Genomic DNA, 11060 nt, shown 5'->3' on the forward strand with positions numbered 1-11060 from the left:
ACTTTTCAAAAATACCACTTTTTATTAAAAAATTAGTAACAGTAGCTCATTAAATGCCATGACATATGTAAAATCGCAGGGTCCATGAAAGTCTCAGTGCTATGATTATAGTTACACCCTTTCTCTTATGGTTTAGAAATCCTAATGGAATGTGGATAAGCAAGGGTATTATTCTTATAGGGATCATCTTAAATTCAGTCTAGTTATTAAAAAGGAAATAATTTGAAAATGTCATACTTTGTTAATCAGAACAAATTCGTTATGACATACCTCACAATTACCAAAATGTTGTGGTTGAGGACCCTGGTTCTAGAGACATTCATGAGAGTGAGCCCCAGACTTTTGGGAGTTAGAAGTCAAGACTGAAGACATATTCGTTCATTCATTAGGTTATTGGATAGCTTCCGATGGCACAGAAGTGTGCTGGGTGCAGATAAAGTGTTAGAAGAATTCTGAAGAGGAGAGGTAACTTCTTCGGTGGAGAGAAAAGATGGAGAAGGCATTATAGAAAAAACGGTGGCCGGGGTGGCGGGAGTGATTCAGGGTCAGATCATGGAAAGCCAGGTTATGAAGGCTGGATTTTATTTGGTAGGTAATGGAGAGTCCTTGCTGGTTTATGAAATAGGGAGTCACATGATGAAATTAATTTGGGAATAGCACAAAAGTTGGCAGAGTAAGGACACAAATTAGACAACCAGTGCTCATGAAAAGACAAAGTATTTTTGAAGTTCAGGGTGAGAGACCATTGGAGACTAAACTTGAGTGATGGGAATAGAATAGCGGGAACAGGCATGAAAACAGTGAGTTTTAGCAAGTGGCAACTGACTATGAAGGCAAGGAGAGGTGAGGTCGGAAATGACTCAGATTTACACTCTGCAACTAGAACTTCAGTGGTTTCATGACCAGAAATAGGGAAGAGAGGAGGATAATGAGATTAAATTAAATCCAGACCCTTAAAGCGGCATGATATAATGAGAAAGGCCTGGGGTCAAGCCTTGGCATGCCAGTTACTAGGAAGGTGAGCCTGGGGAAAGTACTGATGCTCTTTGAACTCCAATTTCCTTATCTGTAACATGAGATGAATGGTTCACCCCTCACACTATTACCACTACCAACATTAGTCAGTATCATTATCATCGTCCTCATTGCATAAAGATACTGAATCACACTGGAGTGCAGAGCCAGGATTCAAAACTGGGCATTCTGACTCCAGAGCCTACCCTTCAGAGCATTGCTGCTACGCCGCTTCTTAACAATCAGAAGCAAAACGCTGGGCACATAATAGGGTCTGTATATTATTGCTGCTTAGAGTGTGAGCTTGTTAGAAATGCAAGCTCTCAGGTCCCACCCCAGACTTACTAGATCAGAATCTGCATTTTAACGAGATCTCTGGGTGATTTGTAGGCACACTAAAATTCGAGATTGCTGATTCCCAAATTTGTGTGCACATGGAAATAATTTGGGGAACTTTAAGATATAGCGATGGCTGTATCCCCCTCTCAGGGATTCTGATTTAACTAGCTCAGGATGTTGCTGGGCATCAGAGTTCTAAAAACTCCCCAGGTGAGTCTAACTAGGCAGCAAAGTTTGGGAACCACTGTTATAAATGTTAAGTTTCCTTCCACTCATTTTCTTCTCATGCTTTACCCAGAGGAAATAGGTTGTTAGTTTGAATGTCTGAAGTACAATTCCAGAAGTTAAACTTTGGCAAATCCCAGTATTTATGCTATAGCTGTTACAAGTTCAAGTCCATAGACTCAGCTAGAGAAGACATAGTCATTGCTTTATTTTTCTGTGACAAATTAATCTTTGTTTGAGCTCCCATTCCATAGAGGATGTGTAATTAAATCTGATCAATTGGGCTTTCCGCCTTTTCTCCAAAATGTTGGGGAACTTTTGTAGCAGTTACTCGGATGTCCGCATCGCTCATGATATCATCCATCCAAGACCGTGTCGGTCGTCATTCTTCCAATTAAAAATAAAATCTCGCAATCCAGAAATCCTCTCCACAAAGGTAGTAGAGAAAGAAAGCACTTTTATTATTGAGTAAACATTAAACCAGAATGCGACGTGCATCCCAGTCTATCCACTAAGAGACTGCAAAGAGAAAACAATCTCACTCCTTATATAGCCAAATGGATAAAACCCATTGCACACACGTTCTTAAGATAAATGATAACCAGTCTCCAAGGAAAAGAACCTAATGGCACCATTTGTCACATGTAGTTCATGCAGTAATTGAGGCGACTTTACCTGATAGTTGGGTGACCATTTGTGTTTGCTAATGGGCTCCAAATAGAGGAAAAATATCCTTCTTTATGACAAGAGGTAGTTTTGGAGAGAGGCTCCTACCTTCCCACAGAAACTAGAGACAGGAGTGTTATTTTCTTTGGGTGTTTATATTCCAAAGATATGGTTCCCAGGTCCTTGAGAAAGACATTCCTGGGTCAAAGTTGGCTAAAATCTTGTTTAGCTTTTAAAAAGATTCACTTACATTTCAAAGTACCAGAGGAAGAATTTACAATTGCACGGCTTCTAAAGTAAATGCTCTAAGAAAAGGGAGTGGGGTATATGTCTCCTCTTATTTCGACAGAGAGAGTGAAGCCTCTTACTATGTTTTAAACATTTTTATTTTCTTATTAGTTTCAAGTATACAGTACATTGGTTAGACGTATATATAGTTTGTGAAATGATCCCGCTGATTGCTCTTTCTCTCCTCTGGCCCTTTAAATCGCGCCTGCCCTTGCAGCTCCCAGGTGCTCTCTTTCGTACTTCCTTCAGTGCTCAGGGGCTTGAGGATCCTTCTGATGCTGCAGTGTGCTGTGGCATGGAACTGTCCGGTGGACTGTGGCTCCATCTGCCCAGACACACTGAACAACCATGACCCGTTTGGCTCGTGTCCTTTCCTGGGGCCATACTCCAAGAAGCAGGGCGCAGGGCTCCTGAGCAGTCAAGCCCCTAAACTTACCTCCCATTTTGCTGGACTGCAGGGGCTCTGTCTGACCCAGAAGCGGGGACTGGCACTCCTCTCTTGGGGAACCACCTCTGTCCTTGTTTCATCATTCCTCCTTGCTTTCCTTTCCTTTCAGTTCAGAGGAATCTTTTCTACTCCTGATCCTGAATATAGTCTAGAATTAAGTCCCAAGATCTGCCTGTCTGGTTCATAGCTCTGTTACCGCTTTCTAGCTCTGCCTGGCACAGAGAAGGCAGGCAATAAATATGTGTAGAATGAACGATGTTTCTTTTGAACGTTTTGTCTGGGCTCTGAGTCCTCTTCATTCTATGGTCAAGGACTGTGGGATCGCTTTGTTCTTGTTTTGGAGACGCAAAGTAATCTATTTGCTTAAAGGCAGGAGGTGGGGGTGATGTACTACTAGGAGACATAAGTAGCTCAAAAACATTACATTTCTCACATTTTACAGTGTTTATAAATTCTAGCAGACACCCACCCATCTCGGTGGCTTTTACTGGCAGCACGCTGGGACTTTGGCATTCATCTTTGGGGGAAATAATAGCTCTTCTAACATGTTTGTTTTAAGATTGGATTTTTGCCTTAAAGAGGAAAAAAAAATAATGGTTTAATTTTTTTATGTAATGCATTCAGCATATAAATTTCATCCTTTAAAGTACATAATTTTGCTGCATACGAGGGTCACAAATTTTAATCCATTTAATATTTTGCCTGTCCTACACATAAAGGTTGTGATCAGTTTTTATTCTAAAAAGCAGACCAGATAGAATTGATGGCAATATAAGTTTATATTCAATGGATTTCTCATCCAGACAGTTGTAACTACGAATCTCTTTTTTTTAGACAGATATATCAATCAGTCCAGTTGATCTTTTAAGTTGGGGGCTAATCCCATAGAGCTTGGATATTACTTTATTAAGTATAATTTCTTTGACATCTTAAGACATTGTATTTCTTTTTTAAATCAGTCATGCATCTTAATAGGATTATAGATACACAATTAGCTAGCAAATAAAGATGTAATTTTTTTTGTACTTTAAAAAATTGTTTTAAGCGACAGTCCTTCACTTTACTGGTTTGTCTCCTTTTTGTCGCATTGTTGATTTTTCTACTCATAGGAGCATGCCTCCACAGGACGTGGTTTAATTTTGTGTTTCTTGTGTCAGTTAAGAATATAATTAGACAAAGAGATTTGTTTTAGAACATGTTTGTCAGCATTTTTCAGCATGTTTCAAGGTGCATGAGCAATGCTTACATGCATTTCTATATGTCCTCCACATACATTTTATATGAAGTGATTACACAGAGTATAATACACACACAGGTGTGATCTCGACATTCTTTGCCTCTGTAACTCAAGAGTAAAAAGTAGAGCTATTTCTCTAATCAAGGACTTTGCCTTTGGGTTTTATTTTCTCTAGCATCTTTCACAGTACTTCCCCTTCCTACTTTCTTCACCGCAACTCAACGCACACAGATGTTTTATGCTCAAAAATAAGTGTTACTAGAGGGTGAGGCCAGTTTAGGATCAATTATATACAGTTTCGGTGCATTACAAATACAATTCAGCTCATATTTGTAGCTTTGCAGACTAAAAGCACTAAAGAAAACTATTCAGGAATTCGACTTCCTTTTCTCCATTGCCCTTTGCACCTGGAGGTGACTTAATTAAGTCTCAACCTTTGAGGTTATAGTTCTTAGGCTAAAATTGTTCAACCATCCGCTGATCCATTTGAGCTACAATTTTTGCCTTTCTTTTCTGATCCCTGGAATAGAGGTCTTTGTGGGATCCCAAGTATATCTCCCTCGCCAATTTGACAAGTGTTCCCTTCCCTTAGCTTCCCTTTTTGTCTTTAAAATACTGATTTTTCTAGACCTCCTTTGTCTAACTGATGACCTTGCCCCTGCTGTCTTCTATTAAGTGTCTTAGATAGTCTAGTCCTGGTCAGTTCATTTATACTAAGTGAAAAAAGCCAGAAACAAAAGGATGCTTACTGTATGCTTATATTTATATGAAATATCTATTGAACTGTCTAGTCGATTCTAGATAGTTCAATCCCTCGCATTTGCATTAATCTCTTCTTGGATTTTAACTTTGTTGTCTTCTTTTTCTCTCTCTTAAAAAATTTTTTTTATCTTGTTTAACATTTTTCACTTCGGCTTTCTACCTGCACAGCAGTTTTCAGCATCCTGACAGGTATTCCCTATGTTTCCCAAAGGCATCCTGTAATTCTGCTCTACTCCGCCTCAATGCAGCTGTGAATTTTCTTTTCTTCGGCTTGGTCTGTATTTCTCTGCGGCCCAACCTTTTTGGCACCAGGGACCTGTGCTCCTCTGAGAATCAAATGCCTGATGATCTGAGGTGGAGCTGAGGCTGCGATGCTAGTGCTGGGGGGAGTGGCTGCAAATGAAGCTCGCCACTCGCCTCCTGCTGCGTGGCCTGGTTCCTAAGAGACCACAGATCCATACATGGCCTGGGGGTCGGAGACCCCTGCTTTAGAGTATTCTGTAACTATCATTAGGTGGTTAATAATACACATGTGTTTATTCATTCAAGGGCCTTCTTTACTTTTAGTTAAACTTTTTGTTTTGAGGTAATTATAGATTCAGGTGTAAGAAATAGTATAGAGAAATCTCACATATGCTTCGCTGTATTCCCCTAACAGTAACATTGTATAAAACGATAGGACAATATTACAGGCAGGACACGGACACTGATACAGTCGAGATACAGAACATTTTCATCGCCACAAGGATCTCGCCTGATGTCTTGGGCTTTTTCTACCTATTGGCTCTGGGTGGTGAGCTGGGCACGAGGAAGGATGCAGAAAGGAACCAGATATTGATCCTGTCGAAACTGCTTCAATTCCAGGTAGAAAATGGGAAGCGCCACAAGAAAGGCACCTCGGAGGAGGAGGGGATTCGTAATTACTTTTTGCTGAGGGGGGTCAGAGAATGCTTGTGAGGGCAAATACAAATTAAAAATAAGAGGCTTAATGTCTCCCTGAAGAGACAACCCCTCCACCCCCACCCAACTCCCTTTTCTTAGAGCATTTACTTTAGAAACCTTGCAACTATACATTTTTTCTTTGTTACTTTGAAATGTAAGTAAATCTTTTGAAAAGTTAAAGAAGGCTTTGACCAGCTTTATGACCTAGGAATGTTTTTCTCAAGGACCTGGGACCCATATCTTTGGAATATAAACACTCGAGGAAAATAACACCCTATCTCCTAGTTTCTGTGGGAAGATAGGAGCCTAACTTTGGTGGGCGCCTCACTCCAAAACTACCTCTGGAATAAAGATATGAGGAACTTGTTTTAACTTTATCTGAAGTCTTTCAGTAAACACAGATGGTGACCCTAATTACCAGGCAAAATTAGGATGAGCTGCAGGTGACAGATGGTGCTGTTAGATTCTCTCACTGGAGGACTATTGTTTATCTTGAGAGCGTGTGTAATGGGTTCTATCCGTTTCACTATATAAGGAGTTAGATTCTTTTCTGTCTTCCCAATCTCTTAGCGGATTGGATGGGATGCGTGTCACATTCTAGTGTAATGTTTATTCAATAATAAAAGTGTTTTCTTTCTCTACTACCTTTGTGGAGAGGGTTTCTGGATGGGAAGAAGATTTTGTTTTTAATTATATTTCCCTAGTAGACTTCACGGAGGAGGTAGTGTCCAATCCTAGCTATGAAGGATAGCCTACATGTCATAGGCAATCTATTTAAAAGTATGTAGCATTTACTATTTGTAGTTTAACCCACATTTTAGGCAGGTGGAGGCTGCCTATATAACCTATATAACGAGCTTATATAACCACCAGTTTTCTTTCTATGTCTATGGATAGCAGCATTAGTAAAAATAGCCGAAAGGTAGAAAAACAAACAAACAAACAAGTTTTCATTGACAGATGAAAGAACAAATTGTGGTATTTTCATACAATAGAGTGTTATTCAGCCATAATAAGGAATGAAGTCCTGATACATGCTCTAACACGGATGAGCCCTGAGAACACTACACTAAGTGAAATAAGCCAGATACAAAAGGACAACTATTGTATGCTTCTACTTATATGGAATATCTAAATTTGGCAAAAAAAAAAAAAAGGTGTTTTTTTTTAAGGAACAGTTTAGAACATGTGGAAAGACATTATATGCTAGATTTGGAACCCGTATCAGAGATGATGTGGCCATCACATGGAGTGGTTTCTGGGGAAGGGAAGTGGTGAAGCGGAAGAGGTACAGAGTAGAGGTGGAGAGGGTGGCCCATGATGGAGTAAGCGAGTTTTCAAATTCCTCTGCCTGGCTTTCACCATCTGCCCTACGAGGGCAAGCTCGCGTCCTGGTACGAACCATCTCTGACAGTAGGGCTGGCGACTCCCTGGTCCTGCAATATGCGCCTTGAACAACCACCGTAGCGGCGCTAGTCTACCAGTCCTCAGAATCAAGCATTTGTGTGTTCCAAATGCCTAGGATGCAGGACTCGGTTTTGATTTTCCTCTTTTGTCCTTTCCAGTTAGCTTCCCCGTGACAGATTGTGTGGGGAGCAAGAGAAGACCTGTGTGGCTCACACGTGACATGTGTCTTATCTGAAACCAAAGTTCACATATCTTTAGATATTATTTTTGCTTCTTGGTCATCACATAATGGCTTGAATTATTGAGTTCTATTTTCAGGCTTAAATGCTCTCCCACCGCCCACACTGGCTTGATAATTGTGCCTATTCCAGAAACAAACTCTTACATCTGGTGTCCCTTTCTGCCTTCTTACTTCTGCATGATGCCCACTGCCTTCTTAGCAATCGCTGCCAGAGCAGAGCTTTCCCTGGGCTGGATCCTGCTCCATGACAGCCGCCGTCAGATGCATCTGCTTCTGTCTTACCCCACCTTCTCTTCTTGCCTTGCTTTTAACTTCCTAGTCAGTCTCTAAGTATCTGAGTACCTACCAGCTGCTCAGCACTCACTGTTGAATGCCTTTGTAGGACACACTGCGCATAGCTTATAGTTCTCTTGTACTTATATATACACGTGGATCCCCTTTTAAGTAAGCTTGATATTTAAAACTAGAATCTCAGAAGTGGTGCGTTTAGGCTTTTTACAAAGAGATATTTTACAAATGAAATTTTAGCTGTACAAAAAAAGGTTTTGTTTTTAATCATATTTCCCCACAGGCTTAGAAGAGGTGGCACTTGATGTAGGATATCAGATAAATGACATTTAAAATGTATAGATGAACAAAAATTCAGTTTTTATATAACATGTGAGGTTCAAAATGCTTGGTTATTGTTTTCTCCTCAGCTAGACTGTGCATGTCTCATGTTTCTTTGGAACCCGTCCCAACTCCCACTAATTTAGCGGGTTTTCCCAGGAATCCTTTAGACCTAATGCTTATTTAATGCTTTTGAACACACAAATGAATATCAGAGTAGACAATCTTTTATTGACTATATATTGTCTTAAAAATAAATTGATTATTGTTAAACTTCTCTTGAAAACATGTCTTGAGTTCTGGAAATGTTCATTGCAAGGCTCAGGTTTGTTTTGCCTTTTTCATTACATAATCAGGAGAGGAGTTGCTCTTTTAGGGATTACTGTTGTATATTTAGGACAGAATGACAATCTTTTCCTCTTGGGTGTGGAGCTGTGATCAGATTAAAGACACAAATATGGCATACCAGCAATTATTATGTTTAATGCAACTTAATTACATCTATGGATCATATCAATGTACACAAATGTAATACTTCTACTTCTGGGAACAATTTGGAGCTTTTATAGAAAATGTATGTTAATCTGTAGTTTTTACTCTCAGAAATTATTATCTTTGAAACCTTCCCAAGCAGTCACAAGAATAGCTACTCATGCCTTAAAAGAGATGTTCATTGAAGTCAGTACTGTTCGAGAATTAGGAAAACATTTTTTATTTTCTGATAAATTCTCAGTGTTAAATCTTAAGGACTGAATAAAACAGAACCCACACTTTTAAAAACTAAATGATACCTTTGATAGTTTAACTACATTACCTTTGAACTTTCAACTATAATTGCATATAGTTAACAGTCAATACATTTTGAGCTATGTATAAAACATAATCTGGTATTAAGATAAAAACATGCACAGTTATTTTTCTTTAGTGCTTAACACAGTTGCAAATTTCTTGAAGTCTGTAGTTTGTAATACTATGCTCATCTGTGGTACAAAGTGTTCTGACATTTGTAAACATTTTACAATTTCCTTTTAATTTTTTTTTTTTTTTTGCCTCCTCGATTTGACTTTTCTTTTTGGCTTCTTACACCAATGGTCCATTCAATAAAAATTTTTTTTTAAAGTTTAATACATTTAAAGATGTGTTTTGGCCCAAATTACAAACAACTACATTTGGAAATTAATAAACTTCCTAACATCTAGTCCAGTCTACATGAAAAACAAAGCTGTTAGTAGGGCAAGTATAGTTACTTTTTAGTGATTCTACATTCTGTCACACCTTCGACAAATATTTCCGCACTGTTTTCTTCAGAAAAACTCATTATACTAATCCATTAAGCTCCAACTCCTTCCTACTCACTTTTTTCAAATGTCTCATCTCATTAGTGGCTCAGACCATCTGTCATTACTGACTCCAGAAATAAAATTGGTAATATGTTGACCTACAGGTAACATGAGTTCAGCTATCCTCAAAAATCATTATCTTCGAAACTTCTCCAAGTAGTCAGAAAGCTAGAGACTTGTACCTTGAAAGAAATGGTCATTAACGTCAGCCTTGTTTGAGAATTAGGGAAGCGTTTTCAGTTTTCTTTGAGAAATTTTAAGTACTCATCTTTTAGAATTAATTTTGACCTTTTTAAAAATGGTATGATTCTATGATACCTTTGATAGTTTAGCTCTATTAACCTTATTCCTATACTTGCATAATGTAGGTAAGTAATCAATAACTGTTTTTTTTAATTTTTTTTTAAATTGAGTCAAGTGCATATAAAATGCCGAAAGCCTTGGGAAGCCACCCACCCCAGTCTTTTTCTTTCTTAGGACACAGTCGACACACCTCATTGCCCTCTTGTATGTCGAGGGCCTCGTACACATACATAGAGAAGGGAGTTAAAGGAAAGAATCTTCAGCAGCACATAATTGTACTTTATAGGAACCTCACTTAACACATATGTAATATAATATATAAAAGTTTTTACCTCTGAAACATAAATTAGGTGGTGATTCTCTGTTTGAACACAGCATCATCATAACATTCTTGTAAATACTGAGCTTCTTTCTATAGTGTATTTGGCTAATTTTTTCCCCCCAGTTTTAGGATTTCAATTATTTCTAAAAAGAAAAATATTGTCTTTATAACTTGTGAGTCCACTAGAAAAATGAGTATTTCTTCATATAGCATTTCTCTCCATCACTTATGTTTTCCATTGTGCCACCGAAGCTAACCACGTCTTATTTTTGTCTTAAGTCCTTGGCTGCTAGGTTTACACTGTCAACTTGTAGCGTGAAGCTGGTGTAGTTAATGGTTGCTTCTGATAGCTGGAAAAGCAGGACACAAACAAATTTTGTTTGTTACATTCTCATTCTGAACTTCTATACACTGGTACTTAGCAATGTCAATTTCAGGTTTTTTCAAATACATTTTGTATGTATGTGGTTCTTTAATGACAAGTACATTACATAATTCTTTAAATATTTTTTTATAGCACTTATCTCTTGAGAATAAAATAACTGTAGGCAATTTACTTAATTTTAAGTTTATTTAAGTATTTTGGAAACATTACTATAATTCTTTCCATAAAATGAACTATGTAAAAGTAATAATAAATTATTATTTTGCTAATTATTTGTTAAACTCCATAGAGTGTTCTTTTTATTTAGAAAAAAATTAACATTACTAAAAAGTATATTCTGTTGCCTGTTAAATACCTTACTCTGGTTAAATTGGGACAAATATGGGTATAAGTGTAAGATATTCCTAACCTTACTAGTTTGTCATTTTCAGCATAGTTCTTTAGTCTAGCAGTAGCGAAATTTCTTGTTTTAAAGTTTCTCAATTATAATACTTCTCGTAATCCTGTTTTCCTCCTTGACTATTAGCCTCAG

This window comes from Rousettus aegyptiacus, unplaced genomic scaffold (genome assembly GCF_014176215.1).
Source record: "Rousettus aegyptiacus isolate mRouAeg1 unplaced genomic scaffold, mRouAeg1.p scaffold_m13_p_6, whole genome shotgun sequence".
NCBI lineage: Eukaryota > Metazoa > Chordata > Mammalia > Chiroptera > Pteropodidae > Rousettus > Rousettus aegyptiacus.